This window comes from Leptodactylus fuscus, chromosome 2 (assembly GCF_031893055.1).
Source record: "Leptodactylus fuscus isolate aLepFus1 chromosome 2, aLepFus1.hap2, whole genome shotgun sequence".
Lineage (NCBI taxonomy): Eukaryota > Metazoa > Chordata > Amphibia > Anura > Leptodactylidae > Leptodactylus > Leptodactylus fuscus.
The window spans coordinates 178,358,890-178,373,210 of record NC_134266.1 but is presented as its reverse complement, the minus strand read 5'-3'; the positions used below and the strand labels follow the sequence as shown (position 1 = coordinate 178,373,210).

Sequence of the window (14,321 nt, the reverse complement as noted above, 5' to 3'; positions counted from 1 at the left end):
CTGAAGCTATTGCTATGTGTTGTGGACATGTCATGTTTCATAAGGGGGAGTTCTCAGAAAACGTAAAAAAAATTAGTGTTAATTCAGACTTTGTAGTAGATTCTGTCTCCAAAACCGCCTCCAGATTCTGGCAGGGATCTGCTTTCCTTTGTTTTCAGTGAGAAGTGCCCTGTTCAATCTTCCTATAGATGCCAAAGCTGATTCAGCCTCACATTTCGTTATGTGAACCAAGCCTAGAAATCCCCAATAAAATCTGCTGTAAACACCAAGTGCTACATATGAATTTCATTGCAGATTTTGGTGCAAATACACCCAAAGATTTTATGGTTTTTTGGATTGCAATTCCATAGTGAAAAACCACAATACTTTTGCAACTGATATGACCTCCATAATAGCATGTTAAACTGCAAGTGAATGGGGTTTGTTAATCTGGAGTTTCTAAAAGTTCACCACTGCCATCCTATTCACCCTACAATGGCAGCCACATGCGGTTGGCATCATCCAGCACGTCCATGTTCTGCTGTGGTATACAGTAGGTGCCCTGCTGTACTACATATGAGTATATTGTATCCTGGGCAGCAGAGCCAGGAGCAGGCCCGCAGCGCCATGGAGGAGTGGTCTGATCCGTGATCTGGAGGAGGAGGAGCCGCGTCCCTGCCCACCGCTCTCCGGCCTTGGAGGAAGGGTGTTTCCTCAGTGTCTCTAGGAAGTTTCGGCCTCGTACTACTGGTAAAAGTGGAGTAAAGAGTTGTGGGGAGGCCGCGGCCGGTTCCTGAGCTCCCAGGCAGGCGGCGGGCAGCAGCTGGCAGTGCCCCGAGAAGGAAACAATCACCGGCTGCAGGGCCGGGGAAGAAGCGCATCACGGGTGAGAGAAATGAGCATCCCGGGTCACCGAGTCCCCTGCCCCACTTCCCCTGTGAAGCAGCGAGCAGGAACTGTACGGGGGCTGGGAGTGTGTGGCCGAGATTCCGGCTCTGAGGCTAGCATGGGTCGTGTCATAGGTGCTTCCCCTGCCCTTCCGCCCACACCAAATACCTAGGTGGGGAGGCAGCCGCAAAGGAGCCCGATGTGCAGGGATGTGCAGCTGCTGACATGGCGCTTGTCTGACTGACTAGGTGCCCATTACTGTCTATTAGAGGGCTCTGTGCCATAGGTGATACTGAAGGCAACTCTGCCATGAGTGCTGGTGGTGTTACATAGTCGGGCACAACATATTGTGAGGGGTCCTGAATGCTGTCTGCCCACCTTCCTAAATCCCTGCTAGGTTATGCCAATGCTTATCTGAAAACGTGCTAGTGCGCTTTTCACAGTAATGGCATATATATGGAAACCTTGTCAGTAATCTATCCTTCCTCAAGTACAGGGGAGCATTTTGTGCTGTGCTATACTGTCCTGCCACATAGGGGTTTATAGGGAGCCATTCTGGTGTGCAGTGTGTCCAGTCACTTTGAGATACCGGGCATTAGATGGCATAAGTCGCTGTAGTCTGAGTTGGGGAAGTTGTCTAGTTTAGTCACTGATGTACAAGTTGTTTGATGTGTTGGCTAGAGCCACAGGCCATTTCTGTTGCAGGTCGGTACATGCACTGACACTGGCTACAATTTCTGTACCTTCTGATACTATTGATGCTGGCAGCGATACACAACAGTGGTGTCACATTTCCATTGACTTTTGTTGCATACACAACATTCACATTTTGAAAATAAAAAGTTATGACTTTATAGGCCGTAGATCACCTTGGTTCTGTCCGCCGTCACCCAGAAATGATTGGATTTTACTCATGGACACATATAAGCCTTAAATTAGCAACTATGATTGATATATATATATATATATATATATATATATATATATATATATATATATATATATATACAGTACATTGATCAACATTTACTAATGCTGTGTGCATTTCACCTTTTTGGTGAAATTCATTTAGACAAATTTACTTTTGATTTGTCAGAAAGTACCGATTCTGGCCATGCTAGACGTTTTCAAAAGTGCGTAGATGAGGGATATGGTTTTCCCAAGACTTAAAAAGCTCCAGATTTATTACTGGCGAGTGCCAGTTGTTCGATGAAAAGTAATGGTCTGACATATGCCCACCTAGAAGTTGGTTTACATAAATAAATAATAATAAAAAGTGTCTAACTTCTAGCAAGATAGTTGTCTCCCATTATGCACCGCTATGATGAACTTGGCGTTTCTTATGTTTTAAATAGACAGGTAGCACTCTCACAATTCAGAGACTAAAGAGGGTTGGCCAGATTCTAAAGTCTTTAGTAGAAAGGAAAATGGACAGCAGTCTCAGTGGGTTTTTGTTCTTGCAGTGTTGACATGAGGAAGGGCTTCACGAGCCCGAAACGTTGTGTAACTATACTTTAGCTCTCTGAGTTATAACACTCGCTTCAATACTTATGACTATGGATTGTAATGGTATCCCAAATTTAATACATAAGCAAGCCCTTGAAAACCCATTGGGAGTGCTGTTCATTTTTCTGTCTACTACGAACTTGGCATTTCTTGTCACTACTGGACTAGGTTTATGCTGTTTAAGACAACATAAGTAAATTTCAAGCCATAGTTGTGCCAAGTTTACTAGATCTCTGCCTCTATTTACTTTATTATTCTGGAAGTATCTTGGTTGGCACATGGGACTTCCCTCTATGATGTACATAAGATCTAGAGGCAAATATGGACAGTCTTCTTCTATGCAGTATGTTTGTATTTCCTATGTAGCAGCGTGTAAGCCTGCTGATATATATATATATATATATATATATATATATATATATTATACTCATTACTATACATGATTTGAAGTTGTTTTCAACAATGTGGTTGTGCTAGGGTTCTTTTTTGCCGGTCTCCAATAATTTGGCTATTTCTCATTTTAAATGGTTACATCCATATTGGATTTAAAAGGTTCATTGGAATGTTTTCTTTCTGTGTACTGCACAGGCTTTTCCTAGGTACTCTATTGTCTGAAAAACTTACTGACAGGGTGCATGGCTTGCTATTAAGCTGATATCCATGTATGTCAAGATACGGTATTTAAAGAGCAAGCCCCATCTAGGATGAGGACTGATGTAAATTAGGAATATTCCCATGTTACAGTAATGACCTCATAAGGACATCCTTTGCCTCTATGGCTACTATGAGGCAGTGTAGAGAGTTGTCATTAGTCACTTTTTACTCTAGCAGACTCATGCTGTCCATATAGTCATGTTAAACTACATATACCCTGCAATAGCCAACATGGTGTAATAGTCGTGATGTACACTAAGAGGAACTGTTTCTGGTTTTCACGGTGTAAGACGTTTCCTTTTTGGTTTGTTACTGTAGATTTTTCAGTGTTGTGCTGTCTACAGGAATTTTGGGGAATGTGTTTGTTTCATTTCCCCAATTAACTTCTGTATTAGGAACTGTTTTGTTACTCAAAGTAGCATAGTGCTGCATTGTGGACCTTCATCTCACAATGACATTCTTTTATGGCAGTAAATAATCTAGCATTTATTTAGGTTACAGGCTGCTCTATGCAGCCTGTAATAGAAATGCCGTAATTTTGCAATGAATTAACATTGTAATGCAATGCATTAGTGATCAGACATCCTAGTGAGGGGTCTAATGATTGCAGTAAAAAAAAACAATCAAAGCAGGACTCTTTCCATAAATTGGTATAAATAAAGCTAGCTTGATATCGGATGCGCAGTCTCTGTAAAAGACTTCCGCAGATTCCGGCAATAATCGTCGGAGTGAAAAATCCTGCACGGTGGATCCCATTATAGTATATGGGGTCTCCGGGTAACCATTTTTTTTTTTCTTAGCGGAGATCCATGCTTGTGTGAACCTAATGTAAAAATAAATCTGGCCCTGCAAAAAATACCTGCATGCATAAATTTAAAAAGCCCTCATATATGACTGTGTGAATAGAAAAATAAAAAAGTTATGGGGTTTGAAAGGTGGAGAGTAAAAAAACAAATATGTATTAATGCTTGTTGTAGGAAGGGGTTAAAGGGTACTTGAGTTGTCATGAAATAACTGCAGGGTCTTGTTTGGTAGTCTGTTCTCTGGCTGAATAAACCTTTATACGTGACATCAGATTTTCTGCTGCTAATAATCACATTACAGCAGATTTTACATTTGTCTCTGAGGCAGGGATTGTGCATACTAAGGTGCACACTGCCCCCTCCCCTATTCAATGCTACCATTACTGGTTTATTTACATGTAATTCTGCCATGAGTAACTATACAATGTCAAACAAATATCTGAGTAAAGTCTAAGTGAGCTTAATGATGCAGCCTAAAAGATCCCTGACACATGAAAAAAGCAATCAATGAGTGCAGTAAGGAAAGCTGCTTGCTGTCTGGGAATAATATTCCATCTGTAATCACACAAGCCACCAGATATAAGTAGATTTTACATTGTAGCTGTGAGATGTACAAAATGTTCAGTTTTAGAAAATTGCAGATGTGTGTGGAGGCTGTGAGGAGAATCAGCCCCTCTCCTCTGTAATCACTGTGTGAAGAGACTGGACCCTCCTCTTTCCACTCACTGTGAAGACGCCTTGCTTATTTCATGTGTCTATGGACAGGAATTTCCTAGTAACATGGAGTTCATTGCAAATTAGCTAGAAAGGACTTCAGAGAGGTTGTTCAGGCACAAACATGCAGCATTTTTAAAGTGCATAATATTTTGACTAAGAATCACAGGATGTATTAAATTACATTAAGTTGTCTGAAAAGTTAGCGGCCATTTAAGTGTCACATAATTCTGTAATACATCAATGACATTTTTCCCTCCTCCATGCTTGTCTGACCAGTTTTCTACTCGTAGAATAGTTGGCAGTAGCACAGATGAATGCTTCATTTCTAAAGTAAAATCTGTAGGCCAGCTAACAGGTTACATCTGGCATACATTATACATTTTTTTTTCTATAGGGTGAACTGGCACTGTATTTTGTATGTGTGTGGTAAATATTATATAAGGTAGGCAGTTTTCTTTAAGATAAAGCAGCACTCCCAACAGATTACCTTGAAATGAATAAAGCCTCCATTGTACAGCTTTGTATTGTATTTTACTGTGGCAACAATGTGTGGAGTAAGTATTCACCTATACTTGCTAGACTCTTTATTGAACAGCTTTTTGTCTCTGCTGCCCTTGCCCTTCAAGATAGTAAATGTTGCGCTGCCAGTTGCAGCTAATGATAATGAATGCGGTTGTGCAGAAATCCCAATAGGGTTGTATTACTGTAGACTGTAGGTTGTGGTCTCAACAAATTGCAGATGCAAAATGACAACATTTCTATCATTAAAGGGGTATTTCCATCTATATATGTATGTCTGTGGAATCCGCATCTGTCTTGAGAAGGAGGGTCCTTTGGCGCCCGTCCTGCAGCTGTCATTGAAGCTTCCATGCATTTGCTAGTCTCTCCCTTCTCTTCGATGGGAGTCTTGAAACGATCCAAGGCCGATTTTCCTGTGCAAGTTAGTAGAGAGACCTAGACATGCACAGCCACCTACCTCTCCCTTCACTGTGGCCAGAAAATGGGATTCTTAAGACTGCTAAGGATTTATATGTCCTGTTTGTATAGACATACATTTCCAGATGGAGGTGTGGTGTGGCACCAGGACATTATGATGTTGTACAACTACACGTCACTGTATAGCCCAAGCCTTATTGTTGTGTTCTGTGTCAGGGATGCCCATAGTTCTGTAGACTCTCAACGTTTAGTGCACCACTTTGTTGTAAACTCTCATATAAAACAAATGAAATTGTCAAAGGGAACAGCAAATATTTTAAGTACATTGGCAGCCCCTGCTTTATGCCCTATATTCTGTTTTGAGCTCTCAGGCTGCAAGACTCTTATTGCATATCTCCATCCAGATGTTCTGGTCAGTAAGTGGGCTGTCTCTGCCCATTTTCTGGAGCAGCTATTTAAGGTGAGCAGGGAGGGGGAGCATCTGTGCCTGCAGCTATTTGATCTGATGTGTAGAGAGCTGCTGCTTGACCACCACATTGTAGTCCCTTTGGTGGCTTTTGGTGACAGGACTGATTCTTTCATTGCAGTCTAAGCCAGCGATCTTTGGGGGAATATCCTTTTAAAGCTTTAGAAAGCAGTGCTTCATTTGGTGGTTATAAGAAAATGTTGTGGTTTCTTGTATAAGGTTTGAGCGTCACCGACTATGTGGTGAGAACATCCCGTACACAATATATGAGATCTTTACTACTATATTTGTTCTTGTACATAACTTAGATCGATTGACTGTTTTATCTGTGTATCTGGTATTGCTGACTGAGTTTCTTGGGCATATCTAGCACCATTGCCTACATTGAACAGTGTTTCTGCACGTATGTTAGCACAGAGCTGTGAAGAACTTCTGCTACTTCCTTCCCACAATGTAGTAATGCTTTAGCTCATGCTTCTGGGTCTTGCGCTAAACCTCTTCTGCTTGTGTCTGTATGTAGAAGTAATCCGTGACAGCTCAGTAGACAGCCAGCCTGTCAGTCTATTCTCACCTGCTCAGCACGACTCGACACGCTTTCAATTTTTTGAGATGCTGACATTTCATCTGGGCAAATGTGTCATAGTAATGAACGGTAGTAAATAAGAAATACACCCATACTGAATGTTTGTTTGCATCAGGATCAAGGACTAAAACCTGCAGGGAACAAGAGAGGGAACCGCCAGCTGATCTGCTTCTTCGGCAGGCTGACTGACTGACTGGGTAGGGGTTCACTACTGTTTTTTTTCCTTCTGCAATCAGTTGTCTCACAGCTAGAAGTTGGATGAGAGGGGGAGTTAAACTTCAGGGACACAGAAAGATTATTTCTCAGATTAAGCCCTTATCTGATCGGGCTAAGTAATATGGTCCTTTTGTTGGCTCGACCATGGCAGTCATGATGCTGCGAGTCCCATTCTTTCAATAAGTAAGGGCAGAATATTATGGGGCAGCTTCTCTCTAATACTAGCCCAGAACTACACAAAGTATATTGTGACTTCTACCTAATAATAGCCAGCAAAGAGTGCAGGGGACTGATAGTTATGTGTCACTACCTCTACCCCTCTCAGCAGTGGCCGACATGTTTCTGTGTTAGAGGAGACCTAACCTGTGCCTCGATGTCATTTATCTCAGGTGGGAACTTATCCACAGAGAAAGATACTATTTTCCCTGTCCGTTCATTCATTGCTGTTTGTAATGTTACAAAATGGCAGATTTCACTGAAGCCAAAATGTTTACTGCTCCCATTGTCCTTGTGTGCTGAACTGTACTGTGGTGGAAAGCCAAGCGTCAGCAGAGCACCGTGTCAGTAGTCGCACAAATATATGGCTGTACAGATGTGTTTTGTACGATGTTGATGAGAATCTGAAGAATTGCAGTGCTCCTTTTTGATATATTTATATATTTTATATGATCTTCCAATTGCTATGTGAAATGTATTTACATCCGTAAAATAAGTAGTTTTCGTTCCTGTTCTCTTTATGATAAAGAATAGGTAGCAGGATTCATGAACTTAGTGTTGGTTCCTCTGCATCTCTGCTACCCAGGTGCATGTTAAAGAAAAGGTGACCCTTTGCCTTACAGGAAATGTATTAAGACTACACGGAAATATTCAACTTATGAAGTTATTGTGTGAATTTATTGTTTTGCCTATTATGGTAGGTGTTAGTCTGTGGTCAGTGAACTACTATCTACTGAGAATACCACACATGGGAAGTGAACATGTGTAGAGACGACTGAAGGGTTGGTTTGTGGTCACAGTCAGGAACATATGAACCTTGTGTATTACAGCCTACTGATAAGATATCTCCATTTTTAGTTACGCCTTCTAGTTTTTTACCTTAATGTTTGTAGAGATCAGCATGTATGCGTCATGGCTGATAGTAGCATTACTTTGAGAAGTGTGAATCTCACAGGTCCATTCTCTAGATGTTTATACAATGTCAGTAACATATTATGGGCAGGCATAATATGGTGAGGGGGTGCCGGAATCATTATCCTTACCTGGAATAAGGTATTCATTGAAGGAATTAAAAGATCAAGGAGACAATAGATTTGGTTAATATTATGTTACACAGGCTCATTCACAACACTATAAATAGTAGAGATAAGTTTGTATCCATGTCCTCAAAAGATGTCATGGCCCACCATTGCAGGATATTTTCACTGGCTTCTCACCAACTGAAAGTCAGACAATGCAGTCTATATTGTTACTGTTTAGAGGCTTGATATTATTGACATTGCTGAATATATATTTATTAAACTACTTCAAGTATATATAGTACAAAATTATAAGGGATTAGATAGATGATTTATGGTAATATTCCATATACTGTTGCCGTTTTTATGTACCTATTTAACGTTTATAATCTGGCTTGCAAAGAAACTTGCTAGAAAGAGACGCAAACCCAGGAAGGAATGGTGAAGGATGCAGCCTTTGCCTGTCTCCATCATACATTCCTTTTCTTCGCACTGCTCAGAGCTCACTCTTCTTTGCTAAAAAGTGTTATCTGTGATAGGATGAAACTTCTTGTTTGTACCTTATCCAATAGTTATGTGCTAAAACGTGTATGACTACTTTATACCCAATCATGTTGTGTTAGTTGGACTAAACACGCCTTCTCTTTGTCTATGCAATGTATAACTACACCAACAAACCTCTACTATCCACTATTAAAGATCAGAATCCTTATTGGTCACATAATTGCACCTTTTGACTGTGTGTTTCTCTGAGCTGGCTCATATACCAATTGTACTCATTTGGACTTCAATGGACATTATGATGACATTTAGAGTGGATTGTGCTGACTATCCTTATTGTACTGTTCCTCTGTTATTACTCCTAGAAATTTGGGAATAAATTGACAAGAAGTTGTTACAGTTGCGGGTGTGTCACTACAAAGCCTAAGAGTCCATTCACATGGAGCAATTTGGTGCTGATTCTAGTAGCGAACCCGCGTCAGAATCAGCGCTGAAAAGAAGAAACTCCTATTGACTTCAATGGGTTCCGTTTTCCGCTCGGAACCCATTGAAATCAATGGGAGGCGGTTTTTCAGCGCTGATTCTGACACGGATTCCGCACCAGAATCAGTGCCAAATTCCTCTGTGTGAATGGACCCTTACAGTGCTGCCAAAGTCAAAATGTATCCATACACACCTCATTGAGAAGGGGAATGCTAGCCAGGGCTCTGGAATTCGTAGGTCACTGTCTTTCCACATCCCGCCTCAGACTCCTTAATAAATGACCATGGTTAGTCAGAGGCAATAAACCTCCTTTAAAGGGGCTCTTCCATCATATTTATGGACTATGAGCCACACATATGCTTGAATAGCCTTTAAAAAGGCTATCCAGGCCCCGCTAATCGTATTGTAAAAGACCCACCCTTTTTAAACTAAGACCCTAAAAACAAATATTCAGATCATACTTATCATGCACGGTGGGCGATTCCTGCACTGCTCGACGTCATCTTTCAGTCACACCCTCCTCTGGTGTCTTCTGTCTGCGATGTCCTCCTGGGCTCTCGCTTCCACGCCTCCATCTTCGTTTCTTTCACGCTCCAGCGCCATTTTTGTGAATGGAAATGCGCGACTGTAATGTGCATGCGCAGTACGCTCACGTAGTTCTAAGGGGAACTGAGCATGCTCAGTTCCCCTTAGAAGCACGCTCGCGTATTGCGCATGAGCAGTATGGTCACACATTTCCATTCACAAAATTGGCGCCGGAGCGTGCGCAGTGGCGCTCCAGAGGGAGTGCTACTGGCACGCGCGGGATTTCGATAAAACCCGCCGGAAGAAACTAAGATGGATGCAGGAAAGCGAGAGGCCAGGAGTATGTCATAGACAGAAGACACTAGAGGAGGGCGTGACAGAAAGATGACGTCGAGCAGTGCATAAATCTGATGATAGAGCCGCTTTAATTCATTAAAAAGTCAGTGATTGAATTTCTGCAGAAGTAAATATACTACAAAATCTACATCTAAATGAGTTATACAATAAAAAAAATGTAAAATATAATAATAATAAAAAAGTTATTTGAAGCAGAGGTTGGTGACAAAAATGGCCCAGACTATGACTCCACAACCTTGGTGGTGACACCCAGTTGTCAGTTTATTCATAAACTAGCTGGTACCCGCGACTTCGTCTGCGGTGATTGTAGCAGTGGGTATATACAGGCGCGGGTAAGGTTTTCGTACTGTGTATAAGGTATGGGATATGAAATGTAAGTTTGTATCTTGTTTTTGCTGTAATTCAGAGAATACGTGAGACTTTTGTGTTGAAGTTAATTTGTATTTGAGCTGCTATACGGTGAGAAACTTTACATAGTGACTTTGGGACAGAGGTATTTGAAGTTAACCCTTTCCCGCCGATGGCATTTTTTGATTTTCGTTTTTGACTCCCCTCCTTCTAAACCCCATAACTTTTTTATTTCTCTGCTCCCAGAGCCATATGAGGTCTTAATTTTTGCGGGACAAATTTTTCTTCATGATGCCACCATTAATTATTCTATATAATGTACTGGGAAGCAGGGAAAAAATTCAAAATGGGGTGGATTTCAAGAAAAAATGCATTTCTGCGACTTTCTTACGGGCTTTGGTTTTATGGCGTTCACTGTGCAACCAAAATGACATGTCCCCTGTATTCTGTGTTTCGTTATGATTCAGGGGATACCAAATTTATATGGTTTTAGTTACATTTTGACCCCTTAAAAACAAAACCAAAACTGTTAAAAAAATATTTTTTTTGAAAAGTCGCCATATTCCGACAGCCGTAACTTTTTTATACGTGCGTGTACGGGGATGTATAGGGCGTCTTTTTTTTTGCGGGACTGGGTGTACTTTGTAGTTCTACCATTTTCGGGAAATGTTATTGCTTTGATCACTTTTTATTCAAATTTTTATCAGAATCAAAACGGCGGTTTGGCACTTGTGACCATTTTTCCCGCTACGGTGTTTACCGAACAGGAAAAATATTTGTATAGCTTTGTAGAGCGGGCGATTTCGGAAGTGGGGATACCTAACATGTATGTGTTTCACAGTTTTTAACTACTTTTATATGTGTTCTAGGGAAAGGGGGGTGATTTGAATTTTTAATCCTTTTTATTTTTTATTTTTTTATTTTTTTTTAAACTTTTTTTAAACTTTTTTTTTGCATTTATTAGACCGCCTAGGGGTATTGACATGGGTGGGCGGTTTCGCGGATTGTCAGAGCGGTGGGGGTCGGCAAACATGGCTGCTCCGGAGCGTTAAAGAGAACCTCCTGGAGTATCGTTAAGGTGAGGGGCAAAGTGGTAAAGTGTATGTATATGTGATTGTGTGGGGTTAGGGGCTAGGCTGTAGAGGGCAATATGAATTTTGTGGCTTGCTATGGTCCAAAGTGTGTGAGATTGCAGAGATGGTGATGTGAGTTTGGGGTTTGTGGGGGTCCTGGGAAAAACGTATGTGCGCTATTGTGACGAAAAGTAGCCTATTGCGCAATGGGGTGTATTAACTATGTTTGTGGAAAATTTCAGCCAAATAGGTCGAGCGGATTTTGCGTGATTGACTAACAAACATCCGAACACAAAAACCCACAAACATCCAAACTCACAAACTTTCACATTTATAATATTAATAGGATATTCAGGAGTTATAACCGAGGCACCACACTTGAAGAAAATATGCTCCAGATTTGTTATTTTGGAGGAAACCCAAATATTTACTTATTCAGATTAGTCAGTCTGTTATCTACATTGTTGTATTATTAGCATATTACGTGACTAAATGGCTAACCACCAAAGTTTCCGGTATTTTAACCTCACTGGGTTCAGGTGTCTACTTCAAGCATAAACCACAAAAGATTTAGAAGTAAAAGGAAGGGCTTCTGGCCGCAAGTTACTACATACAGTATGTACTCTCGGTATTGCCTATTTATTCCTCTGTATGAGTATATTTAGCAGGCATTGAATAGCTATTTTATATATTCTTTTCTAAATGAGTCACTTGTTATATGGGCATTCTCACTATATACACAATTTTACATACTAATGTAATGTATGATAGCCTGATGGATATTGACATGCCACCAGGGCAAAAGAACTGATCATGCCCAATTCTTTGTTGCCCATCTGAAATACTGCATCAGGGATTTCTGTCAGATGTATATCTCTGTCTTGGATATATGTTTATAGTATGGCAAAGTAATAGCAGATGATATTCAAAGTGTGTGGTCACATGAAAGTCTGGTTCCTGCTGTTGCCAGCCCCAGATGACCTCTCCAGATGAAGTTCCTTCTGTGCTTAGGTGACTACTAAGGCCTGTTATTGGCTACAGCATTGCCCTGAGAGATGTCAAGGGCTGTCAATCACAGGGATCGGGCTGTTACTGCTGCAAGGGAGAAGCTTTAGGCCGGGGCCCCATGTAGAGGAAAACTGAGAACTTTCTTTGAAAAACGCTGCAGTGAAAAAAATCATGCTTTTTCCCCTCAATGTTTTTTGGCTGTGGTCCATTGAGCTGAGGCCCCATGTTGCGGAAAAGCAACTTTTTTTTATTCGTTGCAGATTTTGCTGCCTTTTTTGTAGTTAAAGCCAGGAATGCATTGAGAAGGAGAGAGAAGTGTAAGAGCTTCAAATACATTTCCTAATCCTTTTGTAGCCACTCTTGGCTTTGGTTCTAAAAACCGCAGCAAAATCTGCAACAAAAAAAGCTGCTTTTCCGCAATGTGGGGCCTTAGCCTAAAGTGGTTTTTCAGCACCAAATTGGGTTTTGACAGTTCAAAGTGATCTGTCGGCGTTTGACACCCAGACCCTGTACAGATGAGCTGTTGCAGCAGTCTCCATTGGAAGCTTCTGGGACCCATACCTACAGTAGGTGGAGATGCACCAAGCAACCAGGTGGGACACTTATTCTCAACATTAGTGTGGGTCCTGGAGGTAAATCTTTTATCTGTTACATTTGTGGGATATCTTGTGGATTTCCCATAAACGTCTAAGTTAGTAATAATGTACGCGGACAGTTGAAATCAGTAAATAAATCATCCCATGAATGTAATATATGTTGGCGCAAATGAGGTCTGTTAGATTCAGTATACTGATATTTTTTTCTGGGAGAGAAGCTTGGCCACTGAACATGGTATAGGGCGGTCGCAAGATACACAGAGCGTATGTTCAACTCTAATGCTACTTGCAGATCATAGGGTGTATCCTTTTTTGTTGTAATGTGTGACTTAGAACAGAAAATGTTTCCTTTGTCAGTGCGTTGTACATTAGTGTTCTGTTAGGGGGACAGATGTACAGCATGCTGTGCTGAGAGATTACCACTTTACAGGAAGTTACTGGTTCCTCTTTTTTATCTCCTATCAGGGGTGTGAACAAAAGCTGAACATATGAGCATTTCCCATTCTCTTCTACAGCCTTTATTACTCGCTCTTGGGCACGGCTTTATTGTTTGTATTTTCCCCTTGTTTTCATTAGTGTATAGCAAGCAAACAAGAAATAATATATACATTAGTGCAGCGCTCGCTCGTAATATTTTTCTAGCCATCTTTAACAAATAGATGTGTGAATGATAAACCTTATTCTTTGCTTTTGTTGGTTTAAACGGGACGTTTGTGATTGTGAATGCTCATAGTCACTTTCTTTAGTATACATATTGGTACTAGCATGCAGTTTTACTCAGAGTGGGTTTTATAGGGGTTTTCTTATGTCAGTAATTCTGCTGCCCTCCTGACTCCTTCATTCTCCACTTCCTGGTTTACAGCTGATTCCACCATGGAGCTGGTACTTGTAAACTGCAGTTATATACAGAGATAACAGAAGCAATAGTCAATAAATGTATTTAGTTGTCATTACAATCTGAGAGCAACCAGCTGTATGTACTGAAGACAGAGATTTAACTGTATCTGACAAATGGAGTAAGATTAAGTGATCTTTTCGATAAAACACTTCATTTAGCTTGCGCTACAAGTCTGAATTTGAGCTTTGATATAGGAATCCTCTTTTAACCCCTTCCCAACACCCGCCGTGCTAGTACAGTGGATGCTGGGTGTTTATATATGACGACTGATCAGGAGCCGGGCAGTCGCTGGGTTTTATACAGCAGATACCCAGCGCGAATGTCCGCGATCGGTGCATTAACCCTGTTAATCAGCTCTGACCAAGATGCCATTTTACCAGAGGTGCATGGGTGCCAGCAACCAGAGCAAGCTCCGGGGCTGGGGTCATGTTGGCAAACCAGCCAGGAGTCTTGTGAAGGCTCCGAGGCTTGTCTGTACTCTTTCTATTGTAGTGTTCTACAAATCTAGAAAAATTGTTTTCCTCTATGGTGAACACTAGAGATGAGCGA

The 14,321-nt window shown here is 41.1% G+C and overlaps 1 protein-coding gene across 2 annotated transcripts in view; it reads left to right on the top strand.

Moving 5' to 3' along the window:
* The first annotated feature begins 671 nt into the window (after window positions 1-671).
* Window positions 672-14,321, top strand: part of LOC142195432 (cytoplasmic FMR1-interacting protein 1) — a 75,178-nt gene continuing 61,528 nt past the window's right edge. For both annotated transcript variants that reach the window (XM_075265221.1, XM_075265222.1), the window contains exon 1: window positions 672-865. The gene's annotated coding sequence lies outside the window, so the exon portion shown is untranslated. The remainder of the gene's footprint in view (window positions 866-14,321) is intronic.